This window comes from Bremia lactucae, linkage group LG1, assembly GCF_004359215.1.
Source record: "Bremia lactucae strain SF5 linkage group LG1, whole genome shotgun sequence".
Lineage (NCBI taxonomy): Eukaryota > Oomycota > Peronosporomycetes > Peronosporales > Peronosporaceae > Bremia > Bremia lactucae.
In genome coordinates this window covers 2,486,595-2,502,022 of record NC_090610.1, presented here as the reverse complement: position 1 = coordinate 2,502,022, position 15,428 = coordinate 2,486,595, and positions in this window count along the sequence as shown.

Here is a 15,428-nt window from a genome sequence, read left to right as displayed (position 1 = left end):
GCCGATAGGCTTGCTGATATCAGCCCTGTTACCGTTCGGAAACAAGTAAGCGAGTTTCTCGCGACGCGATTTAGTGTCTTAAGACATGTAAGGGATACGATGGCTGATAGCCAAGACAAACAAAAAGAACAAGCAGATGCCAAAGGCAGAAGCTGTATTAATTCTTATATGGTCGGAGACTGAGTTTTACTAAACGCTAAAAATCTACCTACCAACTTGGTTTCCACGGTCTTCAAGACCAAACTGCGCCCGCGCTTTATTGGACCATTTACGGTCGTGGACAAGATGGGCCTAGCTTATACGCTAAAGCTTCCTAGCAAGATGCGTACACACCCAGTGTTTTACGTTGGCTTGCTTAAGCCATATCGGGACCCTTCCCACGTGGACTTGAAGGCGCTTGCGCCGAGACAGGCGGTCGTGCCGCAGATTGCTGCATCCTCACCAGGATATCCAACTGGCCCTCTATACGAGGATGCTGACGCTCCAGCGTCGAACGACGGTCCCCGACCCGCGTCAAAAGAGCTCTCAATCCGAGCAAGGACCTCACGAAGAAGTTGCACCTCGCGCTGTAGAGCATCAAATGCTTCCGACGAAATTTCGGCCCCCTCCCGCGCTGCTTGATGCGCGGAAGAAACTTCAGTTTCATGTGGGGAAACTTTCAAAGCGACGTTGTGGTGAGGGTCAATACCAGTATCTGGTGAAGTGGCTAGGGTACCCCTCTTCTGAAAGCTCTTGGGAGTTCGAGGTACTTCTTCGGCAAGATTGCCCGTACGCCGTTGACGTATTTGAGCGCCAAGCTTAGGGTCAACTCGCCGGGTCACCAGAGATCCAGATGGCCAAGCTATGACCCGCTATCTCTTTGAGACGCTCGTCCGCACTAAGTGGAGTGAATATATATTCACTATGAGCCTTAGCTTTCGCTATCTCGGCAGCTCGACGACGAGCTCTTTCCTCTATGAGAATTATCTGCTCTTGCTCTTCATCGAGCGGATTCGTAATGATGTTAGACTCATGGTCCCGTGTCCTGCTCAATGCAGTTAAGACATCAGCGGCGCCACGTTCTGGGAACGGATTCGGGGCCCGCCGACGTTCATCCGGAGGAGAAGGCGTGAGCGAACGACATTCTTTCTCCTCCTCCTCTGAATTAGAGTGACTTTCAAAGTCCACCATTCCCTCATCGTCGAGGAAGGTTCTAAGAGTCTGTGACTCACGCTTGGTTGTCATGAGACAAAGGAATGAAAAACACACCCGAACGGTTAGCTGTTTAGGTTCCAACCTCAAAGAGGAAATTAAGCGAATGTTGTCACTCGGTGTCAACAGTCTGATGGGGAGGGTGTAATCGGGCACACATCGGTTGGAGAACCGTTGTTGTTGTAGATTGACTTTATGGGTAAAATACCGTTTTATCTAATTTTAAAATAATTAGTTACTTAAATCCCATTTATTAGGGGTAACAAATGTGGTCGCCGCCAGATATAAATCTGGCGGCCAAAATCAACGTTAAAATTTAGCTAGGGTAAGGTTTTCAGATTCAAATATTAAATTAAGTGCAGTTCCCCTTTTGATCTTAAAGCGTTTAGTACCTTTCTAAGGCTTGCGCATTGATCTGTAAGAGATAGAAGCCTTTCTAAGGTATATCCTCTTGGGCACTAGTTGCCACTTGGTTCTACGAACCCCTGAATCCCTTGAACTAGGATTCCTTAAGCTTTAATAGCTTGTAGGACTCCCTGAGTTGTTAAAATCAATAGTTTAATAGAACTAAGTGACTTTCTGAGTCTGAAAGTCTTCCTCTGACCTTAGATTCGAGGTAGCTCTGCTACACATCCTCTCCATCCTTAACATAGAAGCAGCTGTACGTATAGCACTGCTAAAATGAAGTGTCATTGATCTGTCGTGGAGCATGAGGTTCCACAGTCTTCCCGACTTTTTTAGTCCATGCAAACCTTTCTTTAACCGCAACGCGAGTTGTCTTGTTTTTTTAGGCCGAATTATATCATTGCTTATCTTCAAACTCCATTCCCTGCGAAATATGTAGCAATATATTCAAACCGTCTTCTTTGTCGACTTTAACGTACGCACTTGGCAGGTCGCCGTGTCGTGCTGGTACACGCCAGATTCTTGAAACTGCGAGAATCACCTTGCCCGAAATCATTTCCATTACTGCTGAGAAAGTGGACGTGTAATCGACACCAAGTAATTGTTCGACGCTACGCACCATCAGCCGAGCCTTGTACCTTTCGATACTGTAGCTTTGGCTTATACACCCATTTACTGTGCAGCAACTTAGCGTCCCATGGTTTGATAATAACCTTCCAAGTATCGTTTCTCTCCAGTTCCTCAATATCAGTACGCATAGCTTGTCTCTACTGCCCAGCCATCGGATCTGTCATCGCCTCACAATAATTTTTAGGATATTTGAACCCCGTGAGGTTCACTCAGACCACAGGCACGTGCAACCGTCACAGGGTGTATCGGTAGCAGCCTTGGCTTCAGCATAATCAATCATCAAATGTATCGGCGCAATGCCATCGAAAAATACCCCGTCCTCCCCCCACCAAGCTTGAAGACCGGGTACTCGAAGCTGATAGAGCCAGAAGCGCCGGAACGGGAAAAATTCCTCGCGTTGCTGACAAAAAGGCGTCAATCCGGTCGACGCATGCACGGCATTGTTAATGGCGAATTCTGCAAGGAAAAGAAAGGAAGTTCACGACGAGAACGATGTCACATAACTGCGAGACATCTTCAAGCACGCTCCAATTGCCCATACAATTTAGGATGATGGACTATTGTAATCCATGATGTCTAAAGATTAAATCGACGAGGATCTCCGCTGTTGTCTGCGCCGAAACATGAGCGAAGACCGGAACAAAATGCATCATTTTGCTAAATCGGTCCACAAGGACTATGACGATTATACGTTTGTATTTATCGAGCAGAAGGCCAAAGATAAAATCCATGCTGACTGAACGCCTGGATTCCTTAGTAATCGGGAGCGTTCGCAATGGCGCTTTTGAGTACGGCGCAGACTTTACGCGCTGGCAAGTCCCAAAAGAACGAACTTATTTTTCAATGTACTTATGCATTCGCGGCCAGAAAAACACGAGAGATATGGCCGCGAATGTCTTTTCGCGACCCAAATGGCCACCAGTTGGGTTGTCGTGGAAGTCATGAATAAGTGAGTAGATCGCCATCAGGAGGGATGAGAAAACGTGGGGAATCGAAGGCGCTCCTTACCAGGGAGGCGATAATTCTTCTCAGCAGGTTTTGTCGTGAGAAGCTCACGAATCGCTCCAGGCCCTCGTCATCGAATTTTATGCGAGCACATCCTATCGCAAAACTGCTCGCGTCACACACGACATCAAAGCAGATGGCTCCATCGAAAAGTACAAGGCTCGTGGAAAGGCTTTGTGTCATCAGAAAGCATCAATACCAATACCGGTGCTTCAGGCAAGCTCTCCTTCACGGAGTCGAAGGCCACTTGATGTTCTGCGTTTCAAAACCAGACGGCGTCCTTCTTGAGCAATGATGGTAATGGCTAAATTAGCACAGCTTATATTTTTGTATATTTGTGCAGGTAATTCACCAGGCCGAACTATCGTCGTAGATCAGTCGAGTTCCCTGGTGTTGGCGAGAGACATATCAATAAAACGTCTCAGGATCAGCGCGGACACCTTCCTCGCTGACGTAGGAACCGAGTACTGGAATCTCGGGAGCACAGAAGACACATTTTTTTTAAGTTTGCATACAATTTATTTGTGCGAATCACCTGAAACACTCGCTTTAAATGTCCAGGTGCACCTTCGTAGCGCTGAGCTGATGCTCAGCGCGGCTGTGAACAAATATGTCATCGAAATTGCGAAGCGGACGATTGAACGAAGCTGGAGAGTTCTTAAGGCCTTGTGACACGAATAAACCTTCCTAAGCATCACGCTTGGAGGCTGACCGCAGCGAAATGAATGTTGCTATCTCTCATTAGAATCTAATAAACCGTCTGTCAGATCTATTACGCTATCGATCTCGCTCCCGGGCATGGTTTTTAGTCACCCACAGGGTGTTGGGAGTCTATACGTATGGATTTTTTTCGGCCTACCAAAGATTCGGCCGGTAACATGGGCATCGTAGCCATTATTGACCGATTGAGCAAAATGGATCATTTAGCGGCTGTGGCGGATACCATTGATGGTAAAGGTACAGCATGGCTGTTCATTAATCGCGTGTTTTGCCAACACGGTAAGCCTGTGGCAATTTGTATCTGACACGTTATAGAGCATGCGACAGTGTAACCTAGGTGAGTAATGAGCCCTTAATTTGCGCTCACTGTACCTTCTTTGCTTGTATCTTGAAAAGTCGCATTACGCACCTTCTCTACGCGTAACTTGAAACGTCGCCCTATGCACCTTCTTCGTGCATATTTCAATACTCCTTCCCTGTCATATGCTCACCCCTAGCACTTAGTTGATATGCATTAACTTCCGCAATTCTTGAATCTTGCGCGTATCTAACGCCTTACTGAGTAAATCACCTAGCATTAGTTCGGTCTTCACATAACCAGCTGAAATTTCCCCTTTTTTGGCATAATCGCACAAAAACTTGATTCGCACATTGATGTGCTTGGCTTTTGTCGACGATTCTTCACCCGTACGTTGACTTATAGCTGCTTGGTTGTCCACGTGCATAACCATAGGTAAGGCCGGCTTCAAACCAATTTCCATAAGCATTTCACGTACGCCCAATAGGTCCCTTGCGACTTCCGAATCTGCTACAAACTCGGCTTCCATTGTTGATAAAGTAACCCCTCCTTGTTTTTTTGGATATTCAACCAATAGCCACACCGTTGAGGAGTATAATGCCTCCGGTAAGCGAATTGCGATCTTGTTTGTCAGCTGCAAAGTCAGCGTCACTGTACGACTCCAAACATATGCCGGTGTACTTCTCTTGATTCAGCTTCATTTCTAGCTTTAGAGCCTTGGTTCCTTTTAGGTACCTGGCAATCCTTTTTGCAAGCTTCCAGTCTTGTAGTCTTGGCTTGTGTGTTTGTCTCGTAGCCTGTGAACCGCGAAAGCTATATCAGGTCTAGTGCACCTCGATATCCACAATAAAGATCTAACAAGTGAATGAAAATCCTTAATTGAGGGTCCCCCATCCTTCGGTGAGTTTTCGAAAAAGATGACATCACTTGTTGCCACTTCGTAGCAGTCGGAGCCACTTTGTGCACGCGTGGGGTTTGCTTCTAGCATTCCATGCTCACGCAAAATTCCGTGAAAGTCTCCTCCTGATCTAGGATATAACCTTGAGCATCTTCGAGTTTCACTCGCATTTCGAGAAACTTGCTAACTTGACCCAGATCTTTGATGGATAAACTCTTCAATCCAGTGAAAAGATCTTCTACAGCCGTTGAGCGTACAAACTTTTTCGTAATTCCAATACAACTTCTTGTTTATCTTTGACGCCCAAATTTTTTCAAATTTCAGTACCCAATTCCATCGACTGCGGTACACGAAGGTATATCTTCAATCATGGCTCTGTATCTGCCTTAACGTAGGCATTTGGAATATCTCCATGCTTGGCTGGGACTCCCCAAGTGGCCGCCAATGCCAGCAACACTTTAACTGTTGACATATCCATAATAGCAGCAAAAGTGAATTCATAATCAATTCCATATACCTACTCGTTACCACATGCCACAAGCCTGGCCTTGAATCGTTCGATATCTCCATTCGAATCCGTCTTCTTCTTGTACACCCATTTAGTGTGTAAGGTGTTACTTTGGGGCGGTCGCTTAATTAATACCTACACCACATTATCTTATAATGCCTTTAAATCTTCAGTCATTGCTATCTTCCACCCTTCGCATTTCAAAATTTTCATAGCTTCACAACAATGCTTAGGGTCCCTTTCATAGACATAAGCAACGACTTCCGCAGGTCTCGTTGCCTCCTCCCGAGCCTGTATTACTTCATTTGACCTGGCTTTACTTCTGGTCTGATGCGCATCCCTTTATCAGGTCTTAGTCTTTTTAACACCTGTCTTGATCTTAAGTTTCGAATGGGATACTTCTTCTCCTTGATCTTCAAAAGTCAATGTTTTTTGAAGTTGATTATTCTGATCCGTGCTCAAAGTTTCAATATTTTGCACGTGTTGCGTAACCGTGACCTTATTGGGTTTCTGCATGAAAACATTGAAACCCTTGACTTCATCACTTCTTCCAATGATCATCCCTACCTGAGATCGTTGTGCAAGTGAATTTTTGCCTGGGTTTCGATACACGGTACACACAGAACCGAAAGCTTCAATTTCCCGTAAATCTGGCACTTGATTTGTTAGCACTTCGATTGGTGACGCCCGTTTTGCATTTGCACTCGTACGACTACGATTTAAAGTGTGGGCGGCGTATTCTACGGCATCCCCCCCAAAATGATAAAGGTAACCGACTAGCGAATATTATTGACTTGCCATGTTTATAATCGTCCTGTGCATACGCTCTGCTTTGCCATTCGAAGCTTGATTGCGAGCTTCGCTGACTTGACGAGCTACTCCAATGGGTTTGCAAAATAAATTCACATTTACGTATTCGCTACCCCCATCTGTACGCAATATGTGAATCTTATATCCAAATCTCCTTTCGAAAAACGCTAAGAAATGTTCAAACTTTTTGCTGCCTTGTCCTTTGTTGGTGCCAAGAACACCCTGCAATAATTTGGATTGTGATCGATAAAGTTGACTAGGTACCTGTTTCCAAGTCTGTCCTTAGGCGTCATAGGACCCTTTAAATCTGAACACACTACCCCCCCCCCAATTCGATCGATTGGGGAGTTGATACCTGTGTCCTTTTTTGACAGAGCGTTTTTGGTCTGCTTCCCTTGAGCACACGAAATACATGTTGGTCTTGAGAAGCTCGTAATCACAATTCCGGAGTCTGGTTCCTTTGCCATCCGTTCAATGGTTTCATACGAAAGATGACCCAACTTTTGGTGAAAATGATACAATGTACCACTTTGGATGTCGGTTTTGGGTGACTTTGATCCTTCAACAAGCACCACGGTTATCACTTATCCTGAGGATTTAAAGTTTTTTTTCAGTCTCCACCACTTGCACGTAAAGCACATTCTGTTTCATGTCAATGTCGAATATCACCATTCCATCTGACCTTCGTGTCAAGGTGCGAGAATTACCGATATACCAAAGACCAAAACCCTTGCACTCGATCTTTCCATACGAAATAATGTTTCTTGAAAGCTCGGAAGCCAGGTTTACCTCGGTAAGTGTGATTTGTTTCTCACGACCTTGAGCCATCACCGTCAAAACCCAAAAAATCGGTTCTCTGAGTTGATTACTTAGCCATTAAGATTGGAGCCAAATCAGGGGAGGCGTATCTGACAATTTTGTTCAGTACTTGTTGCTCCCCGCCCCCTGCTGCATTGCTCACAGTCACCAAGTATAGAAAATGCTCAGGCCAAGATCGCCTTGCCTCTTTTTTGTTAGTAAAGAGTTTAATTGCTTGAGCAGTGTCTTGAACGTGTCATGCATCCTCTGCATCACGTATTTAGAGTTGGTTAAACTTGCCACCATGAATACACTTGTTTGCTGAAGTATCTTTCGGCAATGCTCGTAAGATATTGTCCAAAATCGTCAGTTTTGACACTTTCAGTCCAAAGAAATCCACATGATTCTTGGGCCATGCCAACCTGTCTCCAAAACGTTTTTCCCCCTATAAAGAAACTGATCTCAGACCAGCATATACTTCGGTCCCATCGAATTTTCGAATAGCCAACTTTCGTTGTCTGGCATCCGGGGTCCTGTAATTTACCAGGGGTGGTGATCGTTGAATCGGCACAGGGGAGGCGGTATGATTGTTGCCGATTCCGACCAGCCCTTTCGTGACTAGAATCTACCGGAAGCTCGACATCACATGCAGGTGAGTTGGTAGTTGGGCTCATAACCTGTTAAATTGGTGGAGATGTAGGAAGCTTATTGACGAAGTAGAAAATGGGAAACTAATATGTAATATCTTAATCCTACTTGTGCATCACTACTAAGCCTGTCCTAAATTACGTCGTTATAAGAGTCAATTAGTATCTGACACGTTATAGAGCATGCGACAGTGTAACCTAGGTGAGTAATGAGCCCTTAATTTGCGCTCACTGTACCTTCTTTGTTTGTATCTTGAAAAGTCGCATTGCGCACCTTCTCTACGCGTAACTTGAAACGTCGCCATAAGCACCTTCTTTGTGCCTATTTCATCAATTGGCCTTTGTCCTTAACCTTGGCGAAATCGAAGCGAAGCTTCCGTTCTAAACGAACATCGGCCACATACACAGACTCACTTATCGACCAAATGTTATGGAGGCAGCAGGCCTGATAGACCCAGTTCTCAAACGAAGCGTCGTTTTCGCTTTTTGATTTTTGATTGTTTGGAAACAAAACGATCGGAATTTTCCTTATTGAAGCCGCACTGGCCTGATCACGCAAACGCGTCCGATACTGACCTCGCGTCATTGCCTTGGGCGTAAGGTATCGCTCATGAAGAGCGTCGCGAGCAGCGAGCTCCTCCGGCGTCCTCGCCTTGGGTCTGGAGGTCCAGATGACCAAGCTGCGACCCGTAACCTCTTTAAACGCTCTTCCATACTAAGTTGAGTGAATCGATATTCACTGTGAGCTTTTGGTTTCGCAGAGTTCTGCAGCTTGACGACGAGCTTGTTCCTCTATGAGAATTGCCTGCTCTTGCTCTTCATCAAGCGGGCTTTTGATTATATTGGACTCAGGGTGCGGTGTCCTGCGCAATGCAGCTAAGTCATCTGCGGCACCACGTTTTGGGAACAGATTGGGGGTCCGCCGAGATTCGTCCCCACGAGGGGGCGTGCAGAAGCGACGCTCTTTTCCCTCATCCTCCAATGGAGGATGGATTTCAAATTTCAGCATCTCTGCATCGTCGCGAGGAAGGTGCTACGAGTCTGTGACTCACGCTTAGTTGTCATCAGACCAAGAAATGCAAAACCCAACCAAACGGTTAGGTATTTATATTCCAAACCTTCAAGAGGAAATGAAGCGAATGATGTCACTAGGTGTCAACAGTCTGATGGAGGAGGGTACACTTCGGTTGGTAAACCGTTGTTGTTGTACTTTATGGGTAACATACCCTTTTATTTTATTTACAATAGGTAATCACTAAAATCCCATTATTATAGGTGACAGCTGTGGTAGCCGCCAGATATAAACCTGGCGGCCGAAATCTATTTTAATTTAGCTACGGTAAGGTTTTTAAATTTATAAAATTAAATAAATTTCAGTTCCCTTTTGATCTTAAAGTGTCTCGTGCCTTTATAAGGCTTGCGCATTGATCTGTGAGAGAAAGAAACCTTTAAGAGGTATATACTCTCGGGCACTATTCCCACTTTGTAGCGGAGCTACCTCGCTCCTAAAGTCAGAGGAAGACTTTTACACTCAGAGAGTCAACTAAGTTTTATTATACTAATGAATTTAACAATTCAGGGAGTCGTACAAGCTATTAAAGCTTAAGGAATCCTAGTTCAAGGGATTCAGGGGTTCGTAGAACCAAGTGGCAACTAGTGCCTAAGAGGATATACCTTAAGGCTTCTATCCCCTCTTACAGATCAATGCGCAAGCCTTAGAAAGACACTTAACACTTTAAGATCAGAAGGGGAACTGCACTTGATTTAATTATCTAAATCGAAAACCTTACCGTAGCTAATTAAAAAAAGATTTTGGCCGCCAGATTTATGTCTAGCGGCGACCACATTTGTAATCCATAATAAATGGGATTTGAGTAGCAAATATTTTAAAATTAGATAGAAGGGTATTTATACATTAAGTCAATGTACCACAACAACGGTTCTCCAACCGATGTGTGCCCGATTACACCCTCCCCCATCAGACTGTTGACACCGAGTGACAACATTCGCTTCATTTCCTCTTTGAGGTTGGAACCTAAACAGCTAACCGTTCGGTTGTGTTTATCATACCTTTGTCTCATGACAATCAAGCGTTAGTCACAGACTCTTAGCACCTTCCTCGACGATGAGGGAATGGTGGACTTTGAAAGTCACTCTCAATCAAAGCTGGAGGAGAAAGAGCGTCGACTCCCAGAAACTTTTGGGGACGGAAAGGCTCGCCAGTGGCGCAGCAGCATGCACCGAGGATTTAACCCGTTGGCAAGTTTCGCATGTGCGGACATATGTGCTGACCCATTTATAAAGTTTGGGCTACCAATAACTCTAGCTAATAAAGCCGTAGGTCTTTTCTCTACCGAGATGACCACCAAGGACAGTACTGTGTGCCTCATAGAGGATTCGGTACTTCAAATCCTCATCATGGGGAACAACGACACGCGGAGGGTCCGCGATGTCTGTACAATAAAGCAACAGGTTGTTATGTTGTTATCGATATAAAATCGATGTAACCTTGCACGCAAACGTGCCGGTAATTTAATACCTGAATCCAAGTTCTTAAAAGATCGTAGCAGAGCTACACACTGCTCATCCTTGGCGTAAGCCGAACGGATTAATTCAGGAATAGGTGACGAGATAGTCGTTAAATGAGAAAGCTCATAATCCGGCCTGCGTGATAACGCATCGGCCAAAGCGTTTTGCTTGCTGGGCTTATACTTCACCTCGATGTTGTATTCCGCGAAAAAGGATAGCCATCGGGCCATTCTCTGTGAGAGATGGGGCGACTTAGTCGCCGTGCGTAATGACGCGTGATCTGTATAAATCACAAACGGCTTAGAGCCGAGGAGATGAACTCTGAATTTGACGAGAGCATACTATATAGCAAGTAACTCTTTGTCATGAACTGGGTAGTTCTTTTCCGCAGCTTTAAGCTATCTAGAGTCGAACGCGATAACACATTCATGCCCATCAACATCTGTTTGTAACAGAGCACTGCCAATGGCAAAATCTGATACATCACAGACGACACTGAAAGGCCAATTTGGGTTTGGCAGTGCCAGAATCGGGGCATGGATACGACTATCCTTAACTGCTCGGAAAGCATTACTTTCGGTGCTAGTCCAGCACCATTCTGTATCCTTTTTAAGGAGATTAGATAATGGCCTAGCCATATCAGCGTAATTTTCGCTATATTCGTGTAAATAATTGGCGAGACCCACTTACGCAAATCCTTTTGGTTTTTAGGAACCAGCCAATCTACTATGGCTTTTACCTTAGCGGGATCCGCTCTAAGGCCTCGCTTTCCAATGAAGCATCCTAAAAAAGGAATTTCGTCTGCGCCAATAATGCATTTGGATGCATTGGCATACAATTTGTTTTTGCGCATACACTCGAGCACTGCTCGCAAATGGTCTAAATGGTTGTCCATATCCGACCGACCCTTCTCCGCACGACTATGGACAAAAATTTCATCGAAATAAGTCTGTGCATAACCTCGATGAGGGCGAAACAGTTGCGTCACTAGACAAGAAATTGTTGCCGGGGCGTTGGAAAGCCCTTCTGGCATAACCAGCCACTCCCATAACATGCCGCTTGGGGTGCTAACCGCTGTAAGCGGGATATCGCTAGCTCGCATGAGCAATTGGTAGTAACCATCGACTAAGTCCAATGCACTGTACATTGTACATCCAACCATATTGTTCTGAAGAACATCCTTTTTAGAAATGGGGGTTTGTGCTGGTATAGTGGCAGCATTAAGCTTGTTATAAGCATGTGCAATGCGCCATTTACCATTTGGCTTTTTGACACAAAATATCGGTGTCGAATGAGGCGATTTGCTCTCTCGTACCTTTCCAGCCTCGTGCTTAGCACGGAAGAAGTCGTCAATGACATCACACTGCTCCCTTGGTAAAGGCCATTGTCTTGTGACACAGTATTTGGTCCCGGAACCAAGTCAATTTCATGAGGAACACCTCTATCCGGAGGTAAAACAGATGGTGGATTATTATATACCACATCTTGGAATTTCTTAGTCAAGGAATAAAAGGGATCCGTAGGATCTTTAAGGATCGATGACCCATTTCGCGCATTAAGTGCAGCTTTTGTGTCATCCAGGACAGGTTCGTCTAGAAGTGACGATGAGTTTAACTCAATTTTTGGTCGAATGACCACCATTTCAGATAAGTCGCCAGCCTTTAAGGCTCGGCCGCACTCATCAATAGACATTTCGTATAGCTCTAACAGATCATGTAACGAAGGGATTGTCGCAAGGCTAACTTCCCCCTCAATGTTACCGGTTACACCATTTACAGGATTGCCGCAAGGCTAACTCCACCCTCAATGTTACCGGTTACACCATTTACAAGCGTATGTAATTGCTCACTCATATCACTTTGTGAGGGTATACACGCTTCGTGTCCATCCTGTCTTGGAGTAGAGACAATACGCCTCTTGGAGGCCGGGACATTCACGTCCCTGGGTTTTCCAGCCTGTATTGGTTCTATACAAGACATGGTGTCTAATTTGACATCCGACAAGGAGTTAGGTAACTCAACTTCCTTATCCAGCGAACGTTTACGTGTCGCTTCACGTGCATTAGGAGGGTTTGACCCAAAATGCCCTGACGAACCGCCAATCGTGTCACTCTTGACACTCAGTATGGTGCCACCTCGGCCGACCACACTCGTGGACTTAGACGTACCACTTCACGTATCTCAGGGATATTGCACCCTTGAGGTCCTGGCGAACCGCCAACAGTGTCACTACTGACACTCAGTATGATGCCACTTCGGCCGACCATACTCGGTGGACTTAAACGTGCCACTCCACGTATCTCAGGGATATTGCACCCTTGATGATTCGGCCTTAGGCCAACCATGCTTTCAGCATTTTGTGAATCGCTATTATAACGAGTGTCACTCGACGGAGTACGTGCCGTTCCACTTATTTCTGCTGAGTCGGGCTCAGAATTAATGTTTATAACATTAGAGCTTATTAACTCAGATATGCCAATGTCTGAAACACTGACAGACTCATTCAATGATCCGCGCCAATAGCGCTTTTGTTGCCTAGCAAAGGTGGGTTCATGACTCTCCAAAACTTTGCTAGGAGCATTGCGTATGACGCCTAAGGTCTTAGACCTCCAATCGATCCTTGGCTCATGGTGTTCTAACCAGGCCAAACCAAGGATGAGATCATATCTCGAATCCAAATCAAGGACGAGACACGTTCCATACTGTCAAAGTCTAGAAACTTAATACCTAAGTTCAATGGAACGTTGGGAATAGTGACACGAGTTCCAGTCGCTAAGCGAACAGTGATTGTATCACCTTCATGCGCCCTAAGCGCCTCAACGTATTGTTGACTTCCTTCAAGGGAAAGGCGTCGAGCATAATTGCAAGACACTCTTGAGTCAATTAAAATTGACCACTACTTATCAAAGCCCTTTACAGTCGCTTGAGCGACTAGCAAACCGGCTTGTACTCTCGTTCCGTGCCATTGAGCACCGAGCTAATTGGGGCTAGGTTCTGTTCATTCTCACCTCCTTGAGGTTCAACAGAACCTAGGTCTTCCCCAGTAGGGCAACCCGCACCTACTGGGTATCGACGTTTTCCCGCACCGTACCAGATCTCTGGTATAGGTCGGAGTTGGAGCTCTTTCGAGCTTTACGCGAATTTCGAAGAGGGCAGGCAGGACGTAAATATTTTGTGCTTCCGCACATATAACATCTTCGGATGGTCTTGTGCTGATCCACAGCTTGAAGAGCCTCTTCTCCTTCCTCAACGAGGCTTAAATCCATAGGTTCCGCTCTATTAGACGGAACCCATGTGCTCGAAGAGCTTGTTCGGTAAACAACTCCTCTTCTGAAAACTCTTGGGAGTTCGAGGTACCTCTTCGGCAAGATTGCCCGTACGCCGTTGACGTTTTTGAGCGCCAAGCTCAGGGTCAACTCGCGTCAAACGACGCTTCCCACCACTAAACTTGGGATTAGGTGGATCTAAAGCCTCAGTGCGGCTTCGATCCTTGGTTGTACGGTCAACCGAAGCACTGAAATATTGGCTAGGCCTTTCTTCGTTTTGTGGTATAAATGCCGAACGTAACTGGCCTTTGGCCTTAAGCTTGGCGAAATCGAAGCGAAGCTTTCGTTCCAAACGAACATTAGCTACATCCGCAGACTCTCGAATATTTCAAATATTGCAGAGGCGGCGAGCCTGATGGACCCAGGAAAATTCGTTTTCACTCCTTATTTCGTTTGGAAACAAAACGAGTGGAATTCCACTCAAGGAGGTCACCGAAGCCCCACGGGCTTGATCACGCAGACGCGTCAGATACTGACTTCCAGTGATTACCTATGACGTAAGGTATCGCTCATTAAGAGCGTTGCGAGCAGCGAGCTCCTCCGGCACCCTCGCCGTGGGACTGGAGATCCAGATGGCCAAGCTGTAACTCGCGATCTCTTTGCGACGCTCTTCCACACTAAGCGGAGTGGATTTGTATTCACTATCAGGTTTAGCTTTTGCTATCTCTGCAGCTCGACGATGAGCTTGTTCCTCTTTGAGGAACGCCCACTCTTCCGATTCATCGAGCGGATTCTAATAATATTAGACTCAGGGTCCTGTGTCCTGCTCAATGCAGTTAAGACATCAGCGGCACCACGTTCTCGGAACGGATTCAGGGCCCCCCGACGTTCATCCGGAGGAGAAGGCGTGTAAGAGCGACGCTCTTGCTCCTCATCCTCTGATAGAGTGTGACTTTCAAAGTGCACCATTCCCTCATCGTCGAGGAAGGTGCTAAGAGTCTGTGCCTCACGCTTAATTGTCATGGGACAAAGCAATGCAAAACCAAAAATGTTAGTTGTTTATGTTGCAACCTTAAAGAGTGAGCTAAGTGATGTTTGTTGAGCTTGGGAAGAGGACTGGCTCTTTTGTGTTGTGTAATGGTCACCGTTGAGCATGCTGGTGCGATCCAAGTCGGTGTTAAGTCTCTCGTCACCATGAGTGTCACTACCGGAGGTGTCGTTGCCAGTGCCTGCAGGGTCGTTGACCCCACCGTGCGCGGTGTGCGACTGGCAACCTTGGCTGTCATTACTGTCTAAGCCTTTTTCTCTGCTGTTTCTATTGACGCTACCATCGCCCGAGTCGCTACAATTGTCGGTCCCATTGCTGCAACGGCTGATATATTGTCGTCGCTGTCGTCATTGTCGCTAACTTAACCGCTGTTACTGCTGTTGCTGTTCCGGTCGTCCTTGTGATTAGACGTGGTGTCCTCGCCGTGAACGTCGTCAATCACGGCCCGCGGCTTGGAGCACTTAAGCACGATCGTGGTTGATCACTGAGGTAACCGCTGCTACCTCTTTATCAGCTCGACCAGCTTCCTCGTCCTTGCCATCATTCGCGTCAGCGCTCTCTGCAAAGCTTTCCGCTGGGCTTATGCCCCCCGGATCCGGTCTACCTTCGACGCTGCATGTGCTTTTGGACAGACGTCGGTATTTTTTTTAAATGTCGACAACTGCCAAAACACCGT